The sequence below is a fragment of the Triticum dicoccoides genome, chromosome 4B (assembly GCF_002162155.2).
Source record: "Triticum dicoccoides isolate Atlit2015 ecotype Zavitan chromosome 4B, WEW_v2.0, whole genome shotgun sequence".
NCBI classification, from domain to species: Eukaryota; Viridiplantae; Streptophyta; class Magnoliopsida; order Poales; family Poaceae; genus Triticum; species Triticum dicoccoides.
This window is the reverse complement of record NC_041387.1, coordinates 532,417,349-532,444,628: the sequence shown is the minus strand read 5'-3', so window position 1 is coordinate 532,444,628 and position 27,280 is coordinate 532,417,349.

Here is a 27,280-nt window from a genome sequence, read left to right as displayed (position 1 = left end):
CGCGCGAGGGGAGGCGGCGGCGCGAGCAGGCCGGCCTGGCTGGGCCTTCGGCCCAGTCGGGTGTGGGCGCGTTTTTTTTAAATAATTCCGCCGAACAGAAAATAAATTCTAGAAAAAGAAATAAAAATCTAAAAATGCCAAAACAAATTTTCACTGTCTAAATAGAATATTTAGAACAAGATGAACATTTTCTTGGCCCTAAAATGCAGTTTTGAAAAACATGCAATTTTCCCTAAATTCAAATAAAATAGCGAGAACTCCAAAATAACCTTATTTGATTTTTTTTATTAAATCCTCAATATTTCTTTATTTTGGGAAAGTCATTTTATTCCCTCTCTTTTATTTTTATAATCAAAATAATTGAAGATAAAATAAATAAAATCAAATGATCCTATTTTCAAAATTCGAGAAAACCCAAATATGAAAATAACGAAATCCCCAACTCTCTCCGAGGGTCCTTGAGTCGCGTAGAATTTCTAGGATCAAACCAAAAGCAAACAAAAATATGATATGCATTGATGATCTAGTGTATAACATTCCAAGTTGAAAATTTGGGATGTTACAAACCTACCCCCCTTAAGATGAATCTCACCCTCGAGATTCGGGTTGGCTAGAAAATAGGTGAGGGTGGTCCTTTAGTAGATCTTCATCTCGCTCCCAGGTGGCTTCATCCTCGGTGTGGTGGCTCCACTGAACCTTGCAAAACTTGATAACCTTGTTGCGGGTGACTCGGCTGGCATATTCGAGGATCTTGACGGGTTTCTCCTCATAGGTCAAATCACTGTCCAACTGAATCGCCTCCAGCGGTACCGTATCTCTCAGTGGTATATCAGCCATCTTCGCGTGGCACTTGTTCAACTGGGACACGTGGAATACATCATGAACTGCTGACAATCCTTCGGGCAATTTCAACTTGTAGGCAACTTCTCCCATACGCTCCAAAACTTTGTATGGTCCCACAAAACGTGGCGCTAACTTTCCTTTAACTCCAAAGCGCTTAACTCCTCGAAGTGGAGATACATGAAGATAAACTCTGTCTCCAACTTCGTAAACTGTCTCCCTGCGTTTTGAATCTGTGTAGCTCTTCTGCCTGGACGGCTACCTTGAGCCTATCGTGAATCAACTTCACCTTCTGTTCAGACTCTTTAATCAAATCCGGTCCAAATAACTAGCGGTCTCCAACTTCATCCCATGATAATGGGGTCCTGCACCTCCTTCCGTACAAGGCTTCAAAAGGGGCCATCTTCAAACTGGATTGATAACTGTTGTTGTAAGAAAACTCTGCATATGGCAAATTGTCATCCCAACTAGATCCATAATCTAGCGCACATGTTCTCAGCATATCCTCCAAAATCTGATTGACTCTCTTGGTCTGTCCATCTGTCTGCGGGTGAAAAGCTGTACTGAGCTCTAGCCTGGTACCCAAAGTTTCATGCAACTGATTCCAGAACTTTGAGGTAAACTGGGTTCCTCTATCTGATACAATGCTCCTCGGAACTCCATGCAGACATACGAACCTAGTCATGTATATCTTTGCCAACTTAGCACTGGTGTAAGTAGTCTTTACTGGTATGAAATGAGCTACCTTCGTCAAACGATCGACTACAACCCAAATCGAGTCATAGCCTGAATGAGTCCTTTGCGATCCCGTAATAAAATCCATGCCTAGCTTATCCCACTTCCATTCGGGTATTGGCAATGGCTGTAACAATCCTGCTGGCTTCTGATGCTCTGCTTTTACTCTCTTACATATATCGCAAACTGCTACATATTCCACAATATCCTTCTTCATTCTGGTCCACCAGAAAGTATCCTTCAAATCCAAATACATCTTGGTATTTCCTGGGTAAATCGAATATGGTGAATTATGGGCCTCTTGCAAAATCACTTTCCTGATCTCCGGGTCATTAGGCACATAAACACGGTCTTCAAACCATAACGTATCGTGCTCATCCTCATGAAATCCTATAGCTTTTCCTTTGTTCATCTTCTCCTTTATAGAGGCAATCTTCTTACCAGTCTTCTGAGCTTCCCTGATCTTATCCATCAAAGTAGACTGAATCTCCAATGCTGCTACATAACCTCTTGGAACTATCTCCAAGTATAGGTCATGAATATCCTCGGCTAACTCCTTCGGTATTTCTCCAGTCATTAGTGTGTTGACATGGCTCTTATGGCTCAACGCATCGGCTACTACGTTAGCCTTTCCGGTATGATAATGCAATCTCATATCATAATCCTTGATGAGCTCCAACCATCTCCTTTGCCTGAGATTCAACTCCTTCTGCGTGAAAATGTACTTTAAACTCTTGTGATCCGTGTATACTTCACAATGGTTTCCGATGAGAAAAGGTCTCCAAGTCTTCAATGCATGCACTATGGCTACTAACTCCAAATCATGTGTGGCATAATTCAACTCATGAGGTTTCAGCTGTCGTGAAGTATACGAAACAACTCTTCCCTCCTGCATAAGCACTGCTCCAAGTCCTCGACGTGAAGCGTCACAATACACCTCGTAATCCTTACTCTGATCTGGCAGAATCAATACTGGCGATGTAACCAAGCATTCCTTAAACTCCTAGAAACTGGCGTCACATTCCTCAGTCCATTTGAACTTGGTATCCTTCTTCAACAACTCCGTCATAGGTTTTGCAATCTTCGAGAAATTCTCTATGGACCTCCGGTAGTATCCTGCCAGTCCAAGAAAACTCTGGATCTCTCCAACTGTTGTTGGTGCTTCCCAGTTTTGTCACAGTGACAACTTTGGTGGGGTCTACTGTTATACCTTCTCTGGATATAACATGTCCGAGGAATCCAACTTCCTTTAACCAAAATTCACATTTGCTGAACTTGGCGTATAACTGATGTTCTCTGAGCTTCTCAAGCACCAAATGAAAATGCTCCTTATGCTCTTCTTCGTTCTTCGAGTAGACCAAAATATCATCAATGAACACCATGACGAACTTATCCAAAAACTCCATAAACACCTTGTTCATCATGTTCATGAAATAGGCAGGCACGTTAGTTAGACCAAATGACATAATGGTGTACTCGTATAGCCCATACCTGGTGGTAAAAGCCGTCTTAGGTATATCCTTCTCTCGAATCTTCAACTGATGGTATCCTGATAGCAAATCGATCTTGGAAAATACCTTAGCTCCTTGCAATCGGTCAAACAGATCATTGATCATCGGCAGTGGGTACTTGTTCTTGATTGTTACTGCATTCAATCCTCGATAATCAACAACCATCCTCAATGATCCGTCCTTCTCCTCAACTAGAAGTACTGATGATCCCCAAGGCGAAGAACTTGGGCGAATATATCCTTTATCCAGTAACTCCTTAATCTGCTTTTTAATCTCTTCCAGATCTTTTGCAGGCATTCTGTACGGTCTCTTAGATATTGGCCCTGTGCCTGGCAAAAGCTCTATCAAAAACTCAATGTCTCTATCCGGTGGCATGCCTGGCAACTCCTCCGAGAAAACATGAGGAAAATCCTTCACCACTGGTACTTTTTCCTGCACAACTCCTGATAATGAATTTACTTGTGTCCTCTTCGGCTCATGCCGGGATACATACTTGAATCTTCTTCCTTCTGGCATTGTAAGCAAAATCGTCTTACTAGCGCATTCAATCTTCCCTCCATACTTCGATAACCAATCCATGCCTAATATCACATCCAGTCCTTGTGATTCCAGTACTATTAGGTCCGAGGGAAACACGTAGTTTCCAATCCTTAATGGTAACTGATCACACCATAGACTAGCCATATACTCTGCTCCAGGCGAGGTTACTAACATGGGTGACCTAAGGGCTTGGGTTGGCAGTTTATACTTATCCACAAATCCCCTTGAGATATATGAATGCGATGCACCAGTATCAAAAAGAACGAGTGCAGTAAATGACTTAACCAAAAACTTACCTATTACTGCATCTGGCTGAGCTTCAACCTCCTCCACGTTAACGTGGTTCACTTCTCCCCTATTAAATGGGTTCGGCTTCTTCCCTGAGCTTCCATTGCCATTTCCATTCTGGGTTTCAGGACATTCATTGGCATAATGTCCATTCTTCTAACACTTATAGCAAGTGACTTGGCTCAGGTCTCTCTTGGCTGGGGTTGACGGGTTAGTACGGTTCTGGCCGTTGCTTCCTCCATTCCCGTTACCCTTCTTGGGGCCATTATGATTATGCGTGCTACCTCCTCCATGGGTATGCTGAAAATGTCCTCCCAATTTCGGGGTAAAACGTGGCTTCTGCTAAGCTCCGGAATTGTACTTCCCTTGTCCATACTTCCTCTTGTGGTTCTCAATCTGCTTCTGCTTCCCTTCAATCATAAGGGCACGGTCTACCAACTCCTGGTAGTTGTTGAAGCTTGCTACCATCAACTGCATGCTCAGCTCATCATTCAGTCCTTCCAGGAACTTCTCCTTCTTAGCTGCATCCGTAGCAACGTCATCTGGGGCATAACGTGCGAGCTTACTAAAGTCATCCACATACTGGCCAACTGTACACCCTCCTTGGCGCAAGTTGTGAAACTCACGCTTCTTCATGGCCATAGCTCCTGCTGATACATGGGCAGTACAGAAAGCCTGCTGAAACTGATCCCATGTGACAGTGTCCACAGGATAAGTGGCTGTGAAATTCTCCCACCATGATGCTGCGGGTCCTTCAAGCTGATGTGTGAAAAAATGCACCTTTTCCGCATCTGTGCATCCTGCAGTGGTCAACTCCCTTCCTATCTTGCGGAGCCAATCATCTGCAACAATCGGCTCAGTGCTAATGGAAAACACCGGCGGATTCAGTCTAAGGAAACGGGTTAAGTGATCAACAGGTGGTGGTGGTGGTGGGTTGTTGTTGTTGTTCCCCGGATTCTGATTCTGTACTAGCAACTGCATCAAGGCATTCTGCTACTGGATCAACTGGGTGAGCTCGGGTGGGAAAGCAAATCCATTGTCACGTCTCGGAGGCATCTGAGGGTTTAGAAGAGATGAGGATATAGAATAGAATAAGGTCTAGGGAGAAAACACTACCCATATGCACATGAGACAAATGCAAACAAAATCACTTCATTCAATCAAACAAGGGCATACAACGGTCTAACTATCATTACAAAAGTGCTCGGACTATACTAGATACATGGGGGAATACTACTACTGTCATGGAGGTTGACTAGAAAAACTGCTCCGATGAAGACTCCACGATATCTGCTCCAGCTTCATCAACATAGTCATCATCGCTATCATCTGGGTCCGAGTCGGTGTCGTCAATGATGATGTAGTTCTTTGGACAGGTGCAATCTTCGTCTTCTCCTCCAGTCGCGGGAAATCCCATGAATATTTTTAGCTTCTTGTTTAGATCATCGCTCTTCTCCACGAGTGTCACAATTTCCTCCTCATATCCATCGCGTGTAGACTTGAGTTCTTCCTCCAGTTCTGTGATCTTGGTCATGGCCTTCTTCAGGTCTATCATGCCTGCGCACATCTGGTTCTCCTGGCGTCGAATGTGCTGGTTTAACTCCTAGATGGAAGCTGCAATTGATCTGTCCTTCCTAGTGCTGATCATCTCCCATTGCTCATCTCGGCGCCCACAAATCTGGTAAATAGTATCCTTGAGATCCTTGTGGTAAACTTCTCCAATGCGTCCCATGGTGATGTGGGCTGCCATGCTCTTTCCTAGACTCCAGGTTGGTGCATCAAAGGAAAACTCTATGGGATCGGTGACGGGCATGAACGTCCGTCCTGGGACTTGAACTTGAATCATCCAGTGCTCCTCTTCAGGTAAAGTGGTGTTGTAAGTCCCGGTGAAGCTTGGCACTCCGATGTTCAGGTACTTGGTGACTTCCTTCAGGAGGTGTCCAAAGGGTGTATCTTCCTCCGGTTGCGTGAACTTGTTCCTTGCACCCGCCATCCTAAAAGAATAGAAAAGATGAGGAGTCAGCAATGAGAAGAGTGAGTAGTGATCTAGGGCTTTAGCTTAGTGGTCGTGTCCTACAGTCAGCGTGTGCTCTGATAACATCTTGTAGCGACCAGACCTCAAACAGTCTGATCTCTGTGCATCAGTGTCATCCCTGGATCAGTAACACTGAAACGCACAATACTTGAAGGATTTATAACAGAGTAGCAATCACACACTTATTACATCAAATGTCTCAAAAGAGAACTCATTACAATAAATATGGCTTAAGGCCATCTAATAACGATAACAGCGGAAGGCTTGGAAGATAAGTGAGTCCATTAACTCCAACGGCATCACTGAGTATAGAACCACGATCCTAAGGCATCTTACTCGTCGTCTGAAAAGTCTGCAACATGAACGTTGCAGCCTGAAAACGAGTCAACACATGGAATATGCTGGCAATGTAACACATAGAGAGTAATGAAAAGATAAAGCTATACTACATGCATATATGGCTAGTGGAAAGCTCTATGGTTACAGTTTTTGCATAAAGCCAGTTTTTTCCCTACTGCAAAGGAATAAATTTTATTTAACTATCATGGTGGTTGTTAAACATTGAGAATGGTTGACAGCATTCTCAATCCCAATTAAGTATCATCATTAAAACCCAACAATATTAATTAAAGTAACATGATGAGATTCACATGATAATCCAAGTACTAGATACTCAAAACGTCCATAACTGGGGACACGACTAATCATGATTAGTTTATACACTCTGCAGAGGTTTGCGCACTTTTCCCACAAGACTCGATCTCCTCCGTTTTTTTTCTCGCACTGCATGGTGTTTCAGAAACGGATAACCAAGATATAGTCTTTCAGAAACGCTAGCACCTTACGATTGGGTAGACCGTACCAACCTACATCCCCTTTATCTGCTAGTCTACCACTGTAAGAGTTCGCACGACTTAATCAACTATGCTAGAGCCCATAGTAGCATTGTGGCTGCACACCGAAGTTTCTAGCATGAACAATCTTATGATCCCTTTGAGCCTGGGTGGCGGTCCATAAAAAAACAGACAATCCTGGAATACCCAGGTGCCTCAATCCACCCAGATGTGTGTTTAAGTTGCCACCTTTAATAAACCATTAAATAACAATCTCACATTTCTCATGGATACACTCACCCAATCCACGTCTACTAGCATAGCATGGCATAATAAGCAAACGTAGAAGTAACTCCCAGGGGTTTAATAATAAACAGGGTAATAGGTTCTACCTTATCTACTTCCCAAAACCCACATATTATTTAGATCCTAATCATGCAATGTTTGAGGATTGATCTAATGCAATAAAAACTGGGTAGTAAAGAGATTTGATCAAAGTGTTACTTGCCTTGCTGATGATCCGTGAAACCTAGGGATTCGAAGTAGCAAGCGGTGCAATACGGATAATCTATCACAACAAACAAACAAACAAGCATACAATAAGTACTCATGTAATGCACAGGTAAAACTCAAATAAGAGATCTAGCCAGAAAATTCAACTTAAGAACTCCGGTTGGCAAAAGAATCAAATCGAACGAAGCAACGAAAATCAAACGGCAAAAGAAACAAGCTTCATTTACTTATCTCGAGCTAGGTCAAATTTTAAAGAAGCAAAAACTTGTTTGAGTAGATTAAACGGAAAGAGGGTTTCGTGACGAAACTCTAGGCGCTTGAATCGCCTCATTCCGATAAACGAGCGAAGAGATAAACTAAAATGATAATCAGATCAGAAATCGCGATCAGAAATAATCGCGGAATAATCCGATAAAAAGAAAAATTGACGAACAGATTAACAAACAGACGTTCGTTAACTGAAACTAAACGGCGAAAAATGTTCATTAAAACGAACGGCGAACGCTCGCTAAATAAAATAAACCAAAAAACGAGCAAAAACCGATCTAAACAAACCTAGGGTTTCTAAAAAAACCGAAGTGGTTTTCTTAAAAAGAAACCGGTCCGGCGGCGGGCGGGGACGGTACCTTCGGCGAGGCACTCCGGCGGGGCGAGTTGGCTCCGGCGGGGCGACGAGGGGCAGTAGGGCTCCGGCTTGGTGAGGTAACCTAGTGTTATTCGAAATTCCCCGGCTTCATGTTATTCGGAATGAGTTCGTTAACAAGACTTGATCAACCTTGTTAGTGGATTCCTTTTGATGATCATGAGATGGATGAAACTAGAAGGCACAACCTTCTGTACCCTCACTACAAAAAAATACACTTCCGTGATGATACATGTTTGTCACAGTAGGTCGCGTTTTTTGTCATGCATGTACATCCATGACAAATTTATGACAGAATCAAGATAGTCATACATGTGCGGTCGTAGAAGTGTTCCATGACATTACCAAAATTATCATCACGGAAGTGTCCACTTCCATGACGATAAATCGCGCGTCACAGAAGTGCTTTCATCAAGGGTGACCGACACGTGGCATCCACCATAACGGAACGTTGTTAAGCTATCGGGTCAGATTTTAGATGCGATAACCCGTTAACAGCCCCGACCAATGGGAAATTTCCATGTGTAAAATTCTGATTGGCCGGAAACACCTGTCAGCTCGTCAGTGGGCCAGATGTTGCCCGTCCATTGGAGGAGACATGCCTATGATACGTCGAAACGTGGCTGGGCCCAACAGAGGCCCATATAGGTTAAAAAGGCTGGCCCAGTCAAAGGCACGTAGAACTTAATCAGGTACTAGTGGGCCAGCCCAATAACAGCCTGCTTAATAAAGGCCCATTTACGGCCCGAAGCCAGATCTGGCCCGTTAATTGTTCACCAATATTTGGGCCCAGTTACGGCTTGAAGCCAGATCTTGCCCGTTAATTGTTCACCCAATATTTGGGCCCATTCGCGGCCCGAAGCCAGATCTGGCCCTTTAATTGTTCGCCGAATATTTGGGCCCAACTACTGCCCAGTGACTTTTGGCCTGTTAGAGGCCTGATGTAGACATGGGCCCATTTTAGCCCAGTGTGACTTTCGGCCTGGGAATGGCCCGTGCTGCCCATGTGCCATATATGGTCCACGGGACATCGGGCCCACTAACGGCCCGTGCTAAAGGTGGCAACAGTTAAGCCCAACGTGACTTTGGGCATGTTAAAGGCATGTCGCATAATTCGGCCCGTTGATACGTGTACTAAGATTTTGGCCTCTTAAAGGCCCATGATATCAGTGGGCCAACTAAGGCCCGAGATATGTTTCGGTCTGGTAACGGCCTGTGAGCTAACTGGGCCCAAAACGGCCCGGTCTACATTTCGTCCTGCTGAAGGCCCATCGACGACTAGAGAAAATTGAGGCCCAACATGCATTTTGGCCTGCTAAAGGCCCGTGGTTTCATCTCGGCCGTAACAGGCTAGTACAATATTCAGCCTGTTAATGGCCCAACGCTACCTGGGCCAAACTAAGCGCTAGGTCGACAAAAGGCCCAACTAAATATAGGCCGGTGTAAGTTTGGGCCTGGCGCAATGTGTGAAGGCCCCAATCATTCAGGCCCAAGAATTTAAGTGAAGCATGAAAGTTTAAGTGTTCCTTCAAAATTTAATCACCACCGTGCTCTAAAATATTTAAGTGAAGCACATAGAGCAATTCTAAAAAATCATGATAACATATGGCTATCTCAAATAGCTGTGTCAAGTAAGGATTATGGTGACAAAATAAAAAGTAAAACAAACAAAGAATATTACATGACACTCCAAGCAAAACTCATGATATGTGACGAATAAAAATATAGCTTGAAGTAAAATTAGCGATGGTCGATAGAAGAAAGAGGGGATGCCTTCCGGGGCATCCCCAAGCTCAGTTGCTTGGCAATCCTTGAATAATACCTTGGGGTACCTCGGGCATCCCCAATATTAGGCTCTTGCTACTCCTTATTCCTTTATCCATCATGATCTCACCCAGAACTTGAAAACTCAATCACACAAAACTTTAACAAAACCCTCGTGAGATTGGCTAGTATAATAATGCAAATCACCCCTTTAAGTATTGTTGCAAACCCATTCATATTTTATTATTTAATTATACCTACTATATTCTAACTTTACCATGGCTTATACCCCTCGATACAATCCATAGATTCATCAAAATAAGCACACAGTGCAACGAAAACAGAATGTGTTAAAAACAGAATAGTCTATAGTAATCTGAACATTTACCATACTTCTGTAACTCTAAAATTTCTGAAAAATTAGGATAGTGTGGGAAATTTGTATATCAATTACGTGTAAAAATTCAGAGCAAAATCACATTTTTGTGAATTAAATTTTTTTCCAAAACTGGGCGCAAAATTTTCTGTTTTTTAATGGAATCAAGTCAAATATCACCCAAACCATCCTAAAGGCTTTACTTGGCACAAATGCTAATTAAAACATAAAAAGCACAATCATAAAAGTAGCATAATTGTGTGTTTATTAAAAAAATAGAAAGAAACATTGAGTTTTCTCCCAACAAGCTCTTCCTTTATAGCCATTTAGATAGGCTTGGGATATTAATGATGCTCACATAAAAGACGAGAATTGAAACACAAAGAGAGCATCATGTAGCATGTGAAGAACACATTTAAGTCTAACATACTTCAAATGCATAGGAATTTTATAAGAAAACAAATTATCAAGGCAAGCAAAAACTAGCATATGCACGGAAGAAGAAGGAAACCATAGCAATATCAAAATAAAAGAGGTAATTTAGTAACATGAGAATTTCTACAACCATATTTCCCTCTCTCATAATAATTACATGTGGGATCATATTCAGATTCAACAATATAGCATATTCACTACATGATCCACATGCTTGCAAAGTTGACACTCTTCCAAAATAATGGGAATATCATCAAATAAAGTCATGCCCTCTCCAAGCCCACTTTTATCCAAAAGTTCATAAGGTTGCTCATTCCCCAAAGTAGTGGGATCATTATTACCTAAAGTTGAAACTCTTCCAAACCCACTTTAAATATTATTGCAAACACTATTGTCAATATCACATTCATAATGAGGCTTAAATAAATTTTCAAGATCATAAGAAGCATCACCCTAATCATGATCATTACAATAAGTAGTGGTCATAGCAAAATTAGCATCCCCAAGCTTGTAGCTTTGCATATTATTAGCACAATTGACACTAATAGAATTTATAATAACATCATTGCAATCATGATTTTCATTCAGTGAACTATCATGAATCACTTTATAGATTTCCTCTTTCAACACTTCACCAAAATTTTCAGATTCATGATTTTTAAGCAAAACTTCATAGAGATAATCAAGTGCACTCAAGTCACTAGCAATTGGTTCAATAAAATTGGATCTTTTAAAAATATTAGCAAGAGGATGAGGATCCATCATTAATTTTCTTCTTTCTTTTATGTTTTCCAGTCATGAAGACAAAAAGCGAAGAAACGAGCAAAAAGGAAAAAGGGAAATATTTCTATGTTTTTGTAAAAATGTTCTAGAGGTGGGGGAGATGAAAAAAATGGCAAATAATGTAAATGCAAGGAGATGAAAGTTTATGCGTAGGTACTTGATAGATGTTGATGATGTCTCCCCGGCAACGGCGCCAGAAATTCTTCCTGCTACTTGTGAGCTGTGTTGGCATTTCCTCGAGAAGAGGATGATGCAGTACATTAGAGATAACTATTTCCCTCAGCTATGAAACCAAGGTTATCAATCCAATAGGAGAACCAAGCAACACTATGTAATCAACACCTGCACACAAACAACAAATACTTGCAACCCAATGCGTAGAGTGGTTGTCAATCCTTCAATGGTTACGAGCAAGATTAAATCGTATAGTTTTTGATAGATAGATCGGACAAAATAAAAAATAAAACAAATAAAAGAAAATTGTAGCAAGGTATTTCTAGTTTTAATACAAGCTAAAAGATAGACCCGGGGGACTGCTACTTCTTGAGCTTGCGTTAATTTGTCCCTTGAAGAGGAAAGGGTGATGCAGCAAAGTAGAGATGAGTATTTCCCTTAGTTGAGAACCAAGGTATCAATCTAGTAGGAGGTACAAGCAAGTCTCCAATATATGCACCTGCACAAACAATAAAGCACTTGCACCCAACGCGATAAAGGGGTTGTCAATTCCTTCACGGCCACTTGCAAGGATGAGATCTGATATATATATATATATATATATATATATATATATATATATATAAGAAATAAAAGTAAATAAAATTCAGTGAGGTATTTTTTGGTTTTTGGTTTTACAGATCTGAAAATATATGATGGAAAATAGACCCGGGGCCATAGGTTTCACTAGAGGCTTCTCTCTTGAATAAAGCATATGGTGGGTAAACAAATTACTATTGAGCAATTGATATAAAAGTGCATAGTTATAATGATATCTAAGGCAATGATCATGAACATAGGCATCACGTCTGTGACAAGTAGACCAAAACGATTATGCATCTACTACTATTTCTACACACATCGACCGACTCCTGCCCGCATGTAGAGTATTAAGTTCATAAGAATAGAGTAATGCTTTAAGCAAGACTACATGACGTAGAGGGATAAACTGAAGCAATATGATATAAACCCCATCTTTTTACCCTTAATGGCAATAGTACAATACGTGCCTTGCTGCCCCTTCTGTCACTGGGAGAGGACACCGCAAGATTGAACCCATCACAAAGCACCTCTCCCATTGCAAGATGATCAATCTAATTGACCAAACCAAATTAATAAATCGGAGAGAAATACAAAGCTATCAATCATGCATATAAGAATTCAGAGGAGACTCAAATAATATTCATAGATAATCTGATCATAAATCCACTATTCATCGGGTCTCAACAAACACACCGCAAAAGAAGATTACATCGGATAGAACTCCAAGAACATCGATGAGAACATGGTATTGAAGATCAAAGAGAGAGAAGAAGCCATCTAGCTACTAGCTATGGACCCGTAGGTCTGTGGTAAACTACTCACAAATCATCGGTTGGGTAGCAAGGTTGATGTAGAGGCCCTCCGTGATCGAACCTCCCTCCGGCAGATTGCGAAAAAAGGCCCCTAGATGGGATCTCACAAGTTCATAGGCTTGCAGCGATGGAGAAGTATTTTTGTGGACGCTTCTGGTGGTTTGGGTATATTTGGGAATTTATAGTGCAAAGATTAGGGTTGGGGGACTCCCGAGGATGCCACAAGCCAGGGGGCGCCCCCCTAGGGCGCGCCCTGAGGGCTTGTGGGCTCCTTGGGACTCCCCTGTCCCCCTCTCCAAGCTACATGGGTGTCTTCTGGTCCAAGAAAAATCACCGCGAAATTTTTATTCTATTTGGACTTTGTTGGATATTCTTTTATGAAAAATCCAAAACAAGGAAAAACAGCAACTGGCACTAGGCACTAGGTTAATAGGTTAGTCCCAAAAAATTATATAAAATAATATATTAATGCATATAAAACATCCAAAACAGATGATATAATAGCATGGAAAAATAAAAAATTATAGATACGTTGGAGACATATCAAGCATCCCCAAGCTTAATTCCTGCTCGTCCTCGAGTAGGCAAATGATAAAAACAGAATTTTTGATGTGGAATGCTACCTAACATATCAATCAATGCAATTCTTCTTATCTTGGCATAAATCTTCAGATCCACATGATTCAAAACAAAAGTTTAATATTAACATAAAAACAATAATAATCATGAAACTTCACAAAATACCATGGCTAAAGAAAGTTATCCCTACAAAATCATATAATCATGTTATGCTCCCTCTTCTCAACACAAAGTATAAATCATGTACTACCCCGGTGTGAGACAAGCAATTGATTCATACTTTTTAACATGCTTTAGCTTTTTCAACTCTTCACACAATACGTGAGCGCGAGCCATGGATATAGCACTATAGGTGGAATAGAAGGTGTTAGTAGACAAAAGAAGGGAGAATCTCTCACATCAACTAGGCAAATTAATGGACTATGGAGATGTCCATCAATTGATATCAATGTGAGTTAGTAGGGATTGCCATGTAACGGATGCACTAGAGCTATAAGTGTATGAAAGCTCAAAAGAAAACTAAGTGGATGTGCATCCAACAACTTGCTTGCTCATGAAGACCTAGGGCAATTTTAGGAAGCCCATCATTAGAATATACAAGCCAAGTTCTATAACGAAAAATTCCCACTAGTAATATATGAAAGTGTTAAAATAGGAGACTCTCTATCATGAAGAACATGGTGCTATTTTGAATCACACGTGTGGAAAAGGATAGTAACATTGTCCCTTCTCTCTTTTTCTCCCATATTTTATTTTGGGCTCTTTGGCCTCTTACCTTTTTTATTTAGGCTCTTTGGCCTCCTTTTTTATATAACCTCGCATGGGACAATGTTCTAATAATGATGATCATCACACTTTTACTTACTTACAACTCAAAAATTACAACTGAAGGTGAAAACTCCTAATGACGGAATGGTGGAGTTACATGGCAATATATATCGGAATGGCTATGAAAATGACATAATAGGTAGGTATAGTGGGTGTTTTGAGGAAAGGTATAAGGTGGGTTTAATGCACCGGCGAAACTTGCGCGGTACTAGAGTGGCTAGCAAAGGTGGAAGAGTGAGAGTGCGTATAATCCATGGACTTAACATTAGTCATAAAGAAATCACATACTTATTGCAAAAAGTTTATTAGACCTTCTAAGAAAAGTACTACTACACATGCTCCTAGGAGAGAGTTTTGGTCCGCTCCCGATTATCACACAAAGGAGGACAATCAAGGATAAATTACGCTCCAACTTCATCACATAACTAGAAGACCATATGTGCATGCTACGGGAATAACAAACCTTAACACAAGTATTTATTTTATTTCACAATTCACTACTAGAATAACTCTAATATCACCATCTTCATATCTCAAAATAATTGCAAGGAATCAGGCTTCTCATATATTCAGTGCTCTTTATGAAAGTTTTTATTATATCCCCTTTGGATGCCCATCATATTAGGACTAAATTCATAACCTAAGCAAATTACCATGATGTTTAAGACACTCAAAATAATATAAGTGAATCATGAGAGTTCATCAATTTCTTCAAAACAACATCACTGACATGCTCTAAAAAGATATAAGTGAAGCACTAGAGCAGAACTGCCTCGTTCAATAGATATAAGTGAAGCACATAGAGTATTCTAATAGATTCATGATTAATGTGTGTCGCTCTCAAAAGGTGTGTATAGTAAGGATGATTGTCGCAAACTAAAAATCAAAGACTCATATCATACAAGATGCTCCAAGCAAAACACATATCATGTGGTGAATAAAATATAGCCTCAAGTAAATTTATCGGTGGATTGAGGATGAAAGAGGGGATGCCATCCGGGGCATCCCCAAGATTAGATTCTTGGCTGTCCTTGAATATTACCTTGGGGTGCCTTGGGAATCCCCAAGCTTAGGCTCTTGCCACTCCCTATTCCATAATCCATCAAATCTTTACCCAATACTTTAAAACATCACAACACAAAACTCAACAGAACACTCGTAAAATCCATTAGTATAAGAAAACCAAATCACCACTTAGGTACTGTTGTGAAATCATTATAAATATATAATGGTGTTATATCTACTGTATTCCAACTTCTCCATGGTACATACCCCCCGATACTACCATAGATTCATCAAAATAAGCGAAGAACACAATAAAAACAGATTCAATCTAAAACAGAACAGTTTGTAGTAAACGGGAAACTTCGTATACTTCTGTAACTCCAAAAAATTCTAAAACAATAGGAAAATGTAGGCAATTTGTATATCAATCTTCTGTAAGAAATTCAGAACCAGATAATGTCCTGTGAATTATCAAAATTCTGCTACTGGATGCAAAATTTTCTGTTTTTCAGCAAAACCAAACCAACTATCTTCCAAATCACCCCAAAGGTCTTACTTGGCGCAAAAACTAATTTAAATCATGCAAAATCCTCTAACCAGAGGCTATAAGATACATTTATTGGAAAGCAAGAACAAAAATGTAAAAACAGAAATAAAATTGGGTTGCCTCCCAACAAGCGCTATTGTTTAACGACCCTAGCTTGGCATAATGCAAATATCTAGGTATTGTCCTCTTTGGTATTTAGTCCATAAGTGGACCTCATAATAGATTCATATGCCAACTTAATTTCCTTTCTAGGAAAGTGTTCCATGCCCTTCCTTAATGGAATTGAAATCTAATGTTTCCTTCTTTCATATCAATAATTGCACCAATCGTTCCAAGGAAAGGTCTACCAAGAATAATAGGACATGTAGGATTGCAATCTATATCAAGCACAATAAAATCTACAGGCACATAATTCCTATTTTTAATAATAAGAACATCATTAATCCTTCCCATAGGTTTCTTAATAGTGGAATCCGCTAGATGCAAATTCAAAGAACAATCATCAAATTTGTGGAAACCGAGCACATCACATAAAGTTTTTGGAACAGTGGAAACACTAGCACCCAAATCACACAAAGCATGTCACTCATAATCCATAATTTTAATCTTAATAGTAGGTTCCCACTCATCATAAAGCTTTCTAGGCATAGAAACTTCCAATTCAAGTTTTTCTTCAAAAGATTTGATCATAACATCAACAATATGTTTAGTAAAAGCTTTATTTTGATTATAAGCAAGAGGTGAATTAAGCATGGATTGCAACAAGGAAATACAATCTATGAAAGAACTATTATCATAATTAAAGTCCTTGAAATACAAAAGAGTAGGTTCATCGCTACTTAAAGTTTTGACCTCTCCAACCCCACTTTTGCCAATGTTTTCATTAAGATCTTGATACTCCAAATCATTGGGACGCCTTCTAGCTAAAGTTGACTCATCTCCAGTTCCATATTTATCAAGATTTATATTAGCAAACAAAGATTCAATAGGAGTCACGCAAATCACTTTGAGATCTTCATCATTATTTTCACAAGAAATAGAAGAACACACTTTTACAAACCAATCTCGCTTAGCACGCATCCTAGCGGTTCTTTCTTTACATTCATTCATAGAAATTCTAATAGATTTTAGATACTCACTAATATCATGCTTGGCTGACATACATCTTATCTTCAAATAATCAATCTCAAGAGAAGTCTTATCAATGTTCCTAGCCAAATCATCAATCTTAAGCAATTTTTCTTCTACCATAGTATTAAAAGTCTTTTGAGAATTTATAAAATCTTTAATATTGTTCTCAAGATCAGAGGGTATTTTATAATAATTTCCATAAGAGTTGTTGTAGGAATTACCATAATTATTATAGGAATTACCAGGAAACGACCTAGGGTTGAAATTACCTCTATAAGCGTTATGTCGGGGTGAACTGATCCTCGAACACCTATGGGGCCGGCGGACCGGACCCCTTTCGGTTCGGCGGGGGGCGGAGATAGCACGAAGAGCAGATCGAGGCGAGGCACACGAGCAGTTTACCCAGCTTCGAAGCTCTCCGGAGAGATAACACTCCTACTGCTGCTTGTCTGATTGTATTCAGTGGTGTTCTTGCTCTCGAGCGAGAGAGTGATGGGTTTTCTGGGCTACGAATGGATCAAAGCCGACTGTCTGAGGCTCCGAACCCAACCGAACCCCCTCTACGTTGCGCATGGGCCTCCTTTTATATGCTAAAGGGGTCACCGACAGGTGGCAACGCAGAGGAGGGTAAAAACGTAAAAAGCGAGGTAGTTGATACAGTTGCTTGTACAGTGCACCCTACCTAACCCTGACGGCAGGGGACAAGGGCATTAAATGCCCGTCTGAGTCGCCCGAACAGTGCAGAAAAGGACCGTTAGGGGCGCCACCGTTCGCCACGATGGCGATCTTGTCAGCTTCGCATGCCACTGCGCACCGCTGGCTGCACAGCCTCCCGCCATGCGCGCCCGGAGAGGCCCCCAGAGCGACACGTTGGTGGGTGCGCTGGAGCGTGGACGCGGAGTGGCCGCCTGCCGCGGCAAGCACCTTGCCGCTGTCGTTATCTTCGCTGGGCCCAGAAGCTCGTCGCTTACCGGCCCTTGGTGTACCTTGTTTAGTCTTCCCGGCAAGCTCCTCTTGCCGGGGGCTTGCTGCCTTGCCGGAGCGCGTGGCGCGTCGCGGCAAGTTCCTTGGAGCGCCTTGGTTGGCCTTCCCGGCAAGCTCCTCTTGCCGGGGTCTTGTCTCCTTAGCTTAAATACTTTGTTCTTGGATGGCTCCAAGGGAACCTTGGGGGATCTTGGCGTTCTCCCGGCAAGCCTTTGCCGCAGGGTGCTGCAACTGCCCGTGCACAAGTTCGGGGTACTAGGGTACCCCTATTCTAGTACACCGACAGGAGCCCCCGGGCCTGGGCCAGACACGGTGCGGAGCGCTGTTGGGCCAGGCCCAAGACAGGGCACGGGCACACGCGGGCTGGGCCACGCCAAATCTTGTTCCGTATCCACCGCACTCTCCCATAACGGCACGCGTTGAATGCGGCATCGTGGGAGAGATCGTGGGTGGTTGTTTATTTGGAAGGCCGAAACGTCCGCCCCGTCCCTCTTTATAAGCAGAGGAAACAGGGGCAGTTCATTCCCCCTTGCTGGTTGCTGCTACTCTTTTTTCACAAACTCCGCCGCTCCCCCCTTCTTCTCGAAGCCGAGAGAGCAGCGTTCCCCCCCCATTGCCACCAGCATCACCATGCCGTCGACCTTCCCCACCACCTCCGCCATGGCCCCGAAAGCCGACAAGGGAAAGGGTGTGAAGTCGGCCGAGGCGCAGCGGCTCGCGGCGCTGCGGAAGGAGCGGGTGATCTTCACCCCCCCAGCTCGGCGTGCAGGAGCTGAGGGAGTACTTCTACCTCTTTTGGGCGATGAAGACGCGTGCGCATCCGCGCACGAGGGTACTCCCGGCCGCTGCCTCGGAGTCGGCTCCAAATGGGTACCTATTCTTCCCGCTATTCTTCTATTGCGGGCTCTGCCCGCCCTTCTCGGAGTTCTTCTGTGACATTATGAACACATATGGCTTACGCCTCCTTGACTTCACCCCCAATGCTGTCCTGACCATGGCAGTTTTCGCACACTTGTGCGAAAACTTTGTCGGAGTCCACCCTAGTGTAGCTCTTTTCCGCCATTACTTCATGCCTCGAGTAGAGAGAGGAGAGCCGCTTGCCGGAGGGACTGCTTGGATCTCGAGAGTCGGCAAGAAGGATGCGTACTTGGAGGGTGAGCTCCGCAGCAAGTGGGAGGAGTGGAGAGCGGAGTGGTGTTGGATCGTCGAGGAGGATCCGCAGCCCTTCACCGCCGTGCGCCAAACTCCAATAGTGCACGGCAACGACTGGAGCAACGTGGCCCCGGAAGACGAGAGGCTGAAGATCGCCATCACTAGGATTCTTCGCCTCAGGCTTGCCGGGCTCACCGTAGGTGCTGTCAGGGCAGATTTCCTCTGCCGCCGCATTTCCCCCCTGCAGCAGAGGAGGAGGCCTGCCTGGGAACTCAAGAATTCGGCGGACATCATGAGGCTGCGGCCGGGCCTCAACTACAACTTCACCATCTTGGAGTTGGATGCAATTCTCTTGGAATTATTCAAACGCGACCCCCAGCACCCATTCACACTGCCGAGGGGTGTAGTTCCTTTGTGCAATAACTCTTCGCTTGACCGGATCCGTGCCATGATGCCGTTGTGCGATTCACACGGCATCGTCCCAACTTGGCAAGAGCCTGCGGATGACGTTGTGCGAGCGTTCTTCGACACCTTGGAGGAATTGCCGGTCCGCGCTGACGAGCAGAAGAGCCTTACCCGTGACACCACCGACGAGGAGCTGCAACTCATCGCTTCTAGGGTGGAAGAGGCTGCGGCAGCAGCTGCTGCGGGTGTGTTTGGGTTTACTGTGGAGGAGGCGGAGGCTGCAGAGGCGGCAAACCTTGCCAAATGCGCGGAGTTCATGGGCGAAGAGGAGCCTGCCGGTTCTGAAGCCGAGTCGAGCGAGGCCGGCGAGGAGGAGGCTGAGCCTTCAGAGAGCTTGCCGCAGGCGGATCCCCCGACCCCGCCAAGGAGGCACCTTCGCAGGGCTGGGGACGCATCGGGGCGGCAGCCGGCTCCACAGCCACCGAGCCACGCGACGCGCTCCACCGCGGCAAGCAATGTTGCCGCGGGAGCGCCTCACGCAACAGCGGCAACTGGAGCGGGATCTTCCCGGGCCACTGCCACTGTCCCCACCAAGCGGGCAAGGGACCCTACTCCTCCACCTCGCCGCACCGGAGGAGGGCCGGACTTCGATCTCTCCGCGCTCAGCTCCGACAAGGAGGAAGAAGAGTGAGTTTCTTTGGTGCTCTTATAATCCTTCAATCTTGCTGTTTATATCTTGTATCTGACTTGCTCCAATCTGGACTCTTTTCTTTTTAGAACACTGGCCCAGAGAGCGGCGAAGAGGGCCAAGGCCGCGGTGATCGTCATCGAGGATGACCCTATCGCGTCGGCAGGAGGTGAGCCCGAGACCATCTTGACGGACCCGGCAATCACTCCTCGGAGCAGCCCCCAGCGCAGCCCCCAGCGTAAGTTCATAGTTTAGCCTTCTGCTGTCGGGCGCGCTTGAGTGCTTTTTCTTTTGTTGATATCTTGCTTGTTGACTTGTGCAGGAGCAGAGCAGCCTCATCAGGAGCGCACGGAGGCCGGTCCCGAAGTGCCACCTGCTTCGACTGCGCCGCCAAGGGAGGAGTCCCCGGCAAGGGAGCGCTCTCCGGTAAGGGGGGACTCTCCGGCAAGGGATGGCACTGCTGATCCTGCGGCGACCGAGGCCGCAACTGAAGATCTTGGCGCAGGTAATCCACTTGCCCAAAAACTTTCCCTTGGGTTCTGCTTCTTTCGTTTTTCCTTTCTTGGATTTTTTTGATTGATTTTACTCCCCTCTTCTTTCTTCAGACCCATCTTCGGCTGATCCAATGGAGACAGAGGGCGCCGGCGAGGAAGGTGCCGGTGCTGATGTGACCGCCGGCGAGGAGGCCGCCGGGGCTGCTGCTGCGGAAGCCGGCGAGGGGTCGGGCGATCGCACTGACGACCCTGAGGCCGCAGGAGCGTCGGGCGCTGCACCGACTGCCGAACCCTCTGCCGCTTCTGCGGAGCCGGGCTCCGAGGAGCCCCAGCCCGGCGCCTACTTGCAGGCCGGTGACAACATCTTCATCAAGCTACCCTGGGCATCGAGTTCCAGGGCGCCAGTCGAGGGGGAGACTTTTGGCGGGGAGGTGCTCGCCTCTGCCGGACTGTCATTGGTTGACGCGCCCGGCAGCAGCAGTGGCGAGCCTGAGGAGGAGCAGCTACTGCGGAAGCTGCTGTCACTCTACCGCACCCGGCAAGCCAAGCTGGCTTCCCGGGAAGCGCTTGTCGCGAAGGCGGGAGTTGACATGGAGAAGCACGCGGAGGAGCTCCGGGGACAAAATCAAGAGGCTCTTCGGTCCCTGGCGCAAGAGCGGGAGCGAGTAGACGAGGAGCGCACGGCCTTTCTTCTCGAGAAGGCCGAGGCTGAGGAGGAACAAAGGCTTGCTGCCAAGAAGCAGTCCGCTCGGGAAGGCGAGCTAGTGCAGCGGAAGGCCCACCTCGACAGCTACGAGGAAGAGCTCGCCGAGCGTGAGCGAGCACTTGGCGGGGCGCTCAAGGAGGCAAAGGACGCCGCGGCAACTGCAGAGGCCGCCAAGAAAGAGCTAGAGGAGAAGGTGGCGCAGCTGGAGGCCGACATTGGGAAGAGCGGCGAGGAGCTTGCCGCGCTCAAGCGTGAGCGCGAGAAGGATGCTGCCGCCCACGGTGAGCTGCAAGGCCTTCTCGCTGAGAGGGGCAAAGAGCTCAGCGCCGCCAGGGATTCCAAAGCAGACCTGGAGCTGAAGCTACCCACGCTGACGCAGACGCTGGAGGCCGCCAAGGAGCGGGAGAAGACCTTGGCGGCGAAGGTCAAGGCTGACGCGGCGCTGCTGGAGAGCATTGCAGTTACCTAGAACTCGTTCAGAGACACGGTGGAGCACTGGACCAAGGGCCTGGTGAACACTGCCGCCGTCATCAACGAGGAGTTGGCGCAGCTGGGGATGGATGACTTTGGATATCCTTCCGACGAGAGCCTTCAACCCAGCGCCAAGCTCAGCCTATTCTTCAAGGGCGTGCCGACGGCACTCCAGCGGATCCGGGAGAGGATCCCGAAGCAGCTGGCCGACGAGTCGCGCAAAATCTGCGCCGGGGTTCTCCAGAAGGTGCTGATGAAGGTAGCCTTCCGCAATCCAGGCCTCAGCTTCACCAACGTCCTCAGGTCCTTGCCGCCCGACGCCGATCTGGATGCACTCAAGGCCCTTGTCGCACCCATTGTGGACAAGGTGAGCGAGATCAAGCGAGTCGAGGGCGGACGCGTAGATTAGGCCGCCCATTTCTTCTTTTCCCTTGTCGCTGCTAGTCATGTTATGAGAACAGTCTGTTAGAGCTGCGACAAGTTATCTTTGTAATATAACTTTATTTCTGTTATCAATTGCAATGTTATTTCCTCTACTAGATTCCTTCCTTTGTATGTTTTCACCCTACGCTTTTAGGGAACTTGTCGACGCAGGCGCCCGAGCCGCGAGCGCTGAGTGTGGAACTTCAGCAGCCTGCTGGCGGCGCTGCTTCCGACAAGAAACCTTGTCGTGACTAGATGCAGCACACTTAAGCTGTTGAGCGGACTCGAAACAAAGTAAGGGTGCAACTAGCCACGAGTTGGTTCCTCCGCGCACAGGTTTTCCATACAAAGCAGGGTCGTTCGAGGAAGATAACTCAAAAATTTAAAAAAGTGATTGCTCAAACTTTGGCAACTTAGCTTTTCTGTCATTTGCTTCCTGGTAAGGCAAGTCTTTGCTTGAACGATGCCTGGCCCATACCACAATCTTCTCCTTCCCCCCGGCAAACTTGTGTGCGAGAGAACCTGCTTTTCCTTTAAAAGAAAAAGAAAGAAGAGAAAATAATAATATGGAGCTCTTCAGCTCGTTACTGCTTACCGGATGTAAGTGCTGCACAAAGTGTCAGATAATCACATGCAAGAAAGGAACTAACGCATGAAATGGACAAGCTGTGCGGAGCACATGGGGTTTTACTTATGCACGGGGTCTGCACCCGGCTTTGTACAAAGGATTACATGCAACAGCGGCAAGACTTGTACAAAAGGTGGTTGCCGGAACGGGTTCCGGCAATCGCGCCTTATGGGAAAAACTTGCGAAGATGTTCTATGTTCCAGGAGTTGCTCACTGGAATGCCATCTTCGGTCTCAAGGCGGACAGCGCCAGGCCTTGTGACTCGTCTCACCCGATAAGGGCCTTCCCACTTCGGCGTCAACTTGTTGGAATTCTTGGCGGACTGAACGCACCGAAGAACAAGGTCGCCTTCCTCGAAGCTTCTGGCTTTAACTTTGCGGCTATGATAGCGGCGCAAAGCTTGCTGGTATCGAGCAGCTCGTACAGCAGCCTGGAGACGATCTTCCTCGAGGAGCAGCGCGTCGTCTTGCCGCAGCTATTCTTGCTCAAGCTCATCATAAGGGAGCACTCGAGGTGATCCGTATACGAGTTCCGTGGGGAGAACTGCCTCTGCTCCATAGACTAGAGCAAAAGGTGTCTGGCCAATGGCTCGATTTGGCATCGTTCTGATCGACCAAAGAACCACCGGCAGCTCCTCGATCCAGTTCCTTCCGCACCTGTGCAGCCTGTCGAAAGTTCTGGTCTTGAGCCCGCGCAGCACTTCAGCATTTGCCCTCTCTACTTGACCGTTGCTTCTCGGATGAGCAACAGAAGCGAAGCAAACCTTGGCGCCAAGGTCTTGGACGTACTGCATGAAGGTGCGGCTCGTGAATTGCGTGTCGTTGTCGGTGATGATCCTGTTGGGAATCCCGAAACGGCAAACAATCGACCTGAAGAACTTGACTGCTGACTGTGCTGTCACCTTCCTCACTGGCTGCACTTCCGGCCACTTTGTGAACTTGTCGATTGCGACGTAGAAGTACTCAAAGCCCCTGACAGCTCGGGGGAAGGGGCCGAGGATATCGAGCCCCCAGACCGAAAATTGCCAGGATAAAGGGATCGTCTGGAGAGCTTGAGCTGGCTGGTGTATATGTTTGGAGTGGAACTGGCACGCTTCACACTTGGTTACATGTGCAGTTGCATCCTGGAGGGCTGTCGGCCAAAAGAAACCTTGCCGGAAAGCTTTGCCGGCAAGCGCTCTTGCGCCTATGTGGTGGCCACATATGCCTCCATGTATCTCTGCCAACAGCTTTTGTCCATCTTCCCGGCGAATACACTTCAATTTCACACCGTTGAGTCTTCTTCGATACAGTATGCTATCGACAAACTGGTACATACTTGACTGCCGGGCTACTCTTTCCGCTTCTTCTTGCTCTTCGGGAAGTTCTCCTGTCTGAAGGAAATGGACAATCTGCTGTGCCCATGCTGGAGCTTGTGGCTCGACAACAAGGGCTAAAGGCACATCTGCTGCTGCGGGAACGTCCGCTTCTATGGCAAGGGCTTGCGACCCTGCCGGAGCTTGATGTTCCCCGGCAAGCTTGCCGGAGCAAAACTTGTCGGGAGCGTCTGCTTCAACGGAACAAACCATAAGGCTTGCCAGAGCAGACTGCCCCTCAGCATCCTTGGTGTTGATTTTGGGGACTTTCTTGGCGGCGGCTTCGGGGAGCTCTGCCGGAAAGTAGTCACCAGAAACCAACTTCCTCTTTTTGCTTTGTCCAGTTGATGGTGTTACGGGTGGTTGAGTCAACTTAAGCACAAAGATCCCTGGTTCCACAGGTAACTTTAGTGCGGCGCACTTTGACATGCCATCAGCAATATCATTCTGAGCTCTTGGGATATGCTCCATTTGTAGGCCGTCAAAGTGCTCTTCTAGCTTCCTCACTTCATCAACATATGCTTCCATCAACGGACTCTGGTAGTTCTTGTTCACTTGTCGGACGACAAGCTGTGAGTCACCCCTGACAATGAGCTTCTTAATCCCAAGGTCTGCTGCGATTCTAAGACCGGCAAGTAATCCTTCATACTCTGCAGTATTGTTGGTTTCTTGCTCTTTGGGAAAGTGCATCTGGACTACGTACTTGAGGTGCTCTCCGGTGGGTGCGACAAGCAGCACGCCTGCACCGGTGCCTTGCAGCGAGAAGGCACCATCAAAGTACATCAGCCACTCTTTGCTTGCCTCTTTGACGGGGATGCTCGTTTCTGGAATTTCTTCATCTGGGGTTGGAGTCCACTCTGCTATGAACTCTGCCAATGCTCTGCTTTGGATAGTTGAGGTGCTCTCAAACTTGAGGCCAAATCTTGATAGTTCCAGCGCCCACTCGACAATCCTGTCTGTTGCTTCTGGATTTTGCAGTATCCTCTTCAGCGGAAAGCGAGTGACGACTGTGATCTCATGTGCTTGGAAGTAATGGCGCAGCTTTCTCGAGGCCATGAGGAGGCCGAAAAGCAACTTCTGCACACCAGAGTACCTTGATCTAGCCCCCTGCAGAAGAGAACTGACAAAGTAAACTGGGCGCTGCACCATTCTCCTTGGCATCTTATCATGTTCCTGCGCAAACTCATGTTTGTCGGGACCAGAGCTTGTCGGCGAAGCCCCCTGCTTGTCGCTGGATGGATCTGCCGTGGTTGCTGGCTCATCATCCGCCTCCCTCTCCGCCACTAACGCAACACTAACCACTTGATTGGTTGCTGCTATATACAGCAGCAACTTCTCCTGCGGCTTAGGTGCGACAAGTGTTGGAGTGGAGGACAGGTATCCCTTCAAGTCCTGCAGCGCAGCCTCCGCTTCCGGAGTCCATTTCATTGGACCTGCCTTTTTCAAAATTTTGAAAAATGGCAGGGCGCGCTCAGCAGATCTAGAGATAAACCTGCTAAGAGCAGCCATGCAACCGGCAAGCCTTCGTACATCCTTGACGCGCTTTGGTGCTTCGATCTGCTCGATGGCTTTGATCTTGTTGGGATTGGCTTCAATTCCCCGCTGAGACACGAAGAACCCGAGAAGCTTGCCGGAAGGGACTCCAAACACGCACTTCTCAGGGTTAAGCTTGAGGTTGATCTTGCGCAGGTTTGCAAATGTCTCATCTAAATCTTGAATCAAGGTTGCTTTGTTCTTGCTCTTGACCACTATGTCATCCATGTAAGCTTCCACATTTCTGTGTATTTGTGGCTCAAAAGCATGGTGGACTACCCTTGCGAATGTTGAACCAGCATTCTTCAAACCGAAAGGCATACGTACGAAGCAGTACGTGCCACACGGGGTGATAAATGCGGTTTTCTCTTCATCTTCTTCTGCCATGAAGATCTGATGGTATCCTGAGTATGCATCAAGAAATGAAAGCAAATCACATCCGGCTGTGGAGTCAACAATCTGGTCAATATGCGGCAAGGGAAATGGGTCTTTGGGACAAGCTTTATTAACATCAGTGAAGTCAATACAAAGTCTCCATTTCCCGTTAGCTTTGCGCACAACAACAGGATTGGCCAACCACGTGGGATGGAGCACTCCTCTGACAAGGCCTGCTGCTTCCAACTTCTTGATTTCTTCTGCGATGAATTCTTGGCGCTCTACTGCTTGCTTCCTGACTCTCTGCTTGACGGGCCGCGCATGAGGACAGACGGCAAGGTGGTGCTCAATCACTTTCCTGGGAACACCGGGGATATCAGACGGTTGCCACGCAAACACGTCGACATTCGCCCGCAGGAAAGCAACGAGCGCGCTTTCCTATTTGGGGTCAAGAGTGGCGCTGATGGTGAAGGTACCACCAGTGCCATCCTCCTTGGCGGACACCTTCTTAGTCTCACGTGGAGCTTCCATTGCCTTCCTACACTTGCCGGTGGAGCTCGATGGTGCATCCTCGACGGTAGCGCAGCACTCCGAGGAGGTGCGCTTGCCGGAGTAGGCATCAGAGCTCTTGCCGAACTTGGTCTTCTTCTTCCCCCCGGGAGCTTCAGCGGCAAGTGTCCTCCGTTCTGCTGCAGCTCCTGCTTCCCGGTAGATCTTATCGGCACAGATAAGAGCATCCTTCTTGTCGCCAGGGACAAAGATGACACTTATTGGGCCTGGCATTTTCAGTACGTTGTATGCATAGTGAGAGGCTGCCATGAACTTGGCGAGTGCCGGACGGCCAAGGATTCCATTATAAGGTAATGGAATGTCGGCAACGTCAAACGTGACCCTCTCAGTCCTGAAGTTCAGCTCACTTCCAAATGTTACCGGCAACGTGATCTTTCCCTTCGGCTTGCTCCTTCCCGGGTTGATTCCTTGAAATGTGCCGGTCTCTTCGAGCTCGCTGTCAGGGATCTGGAGCTTCTGGAGCACCCGGAGGAGATCAGGTTCAAGCCGGCCCCACCGTCAACTAGCATCTTAGTGACCTTGAGGTTGCGGATTGTTGGTGAA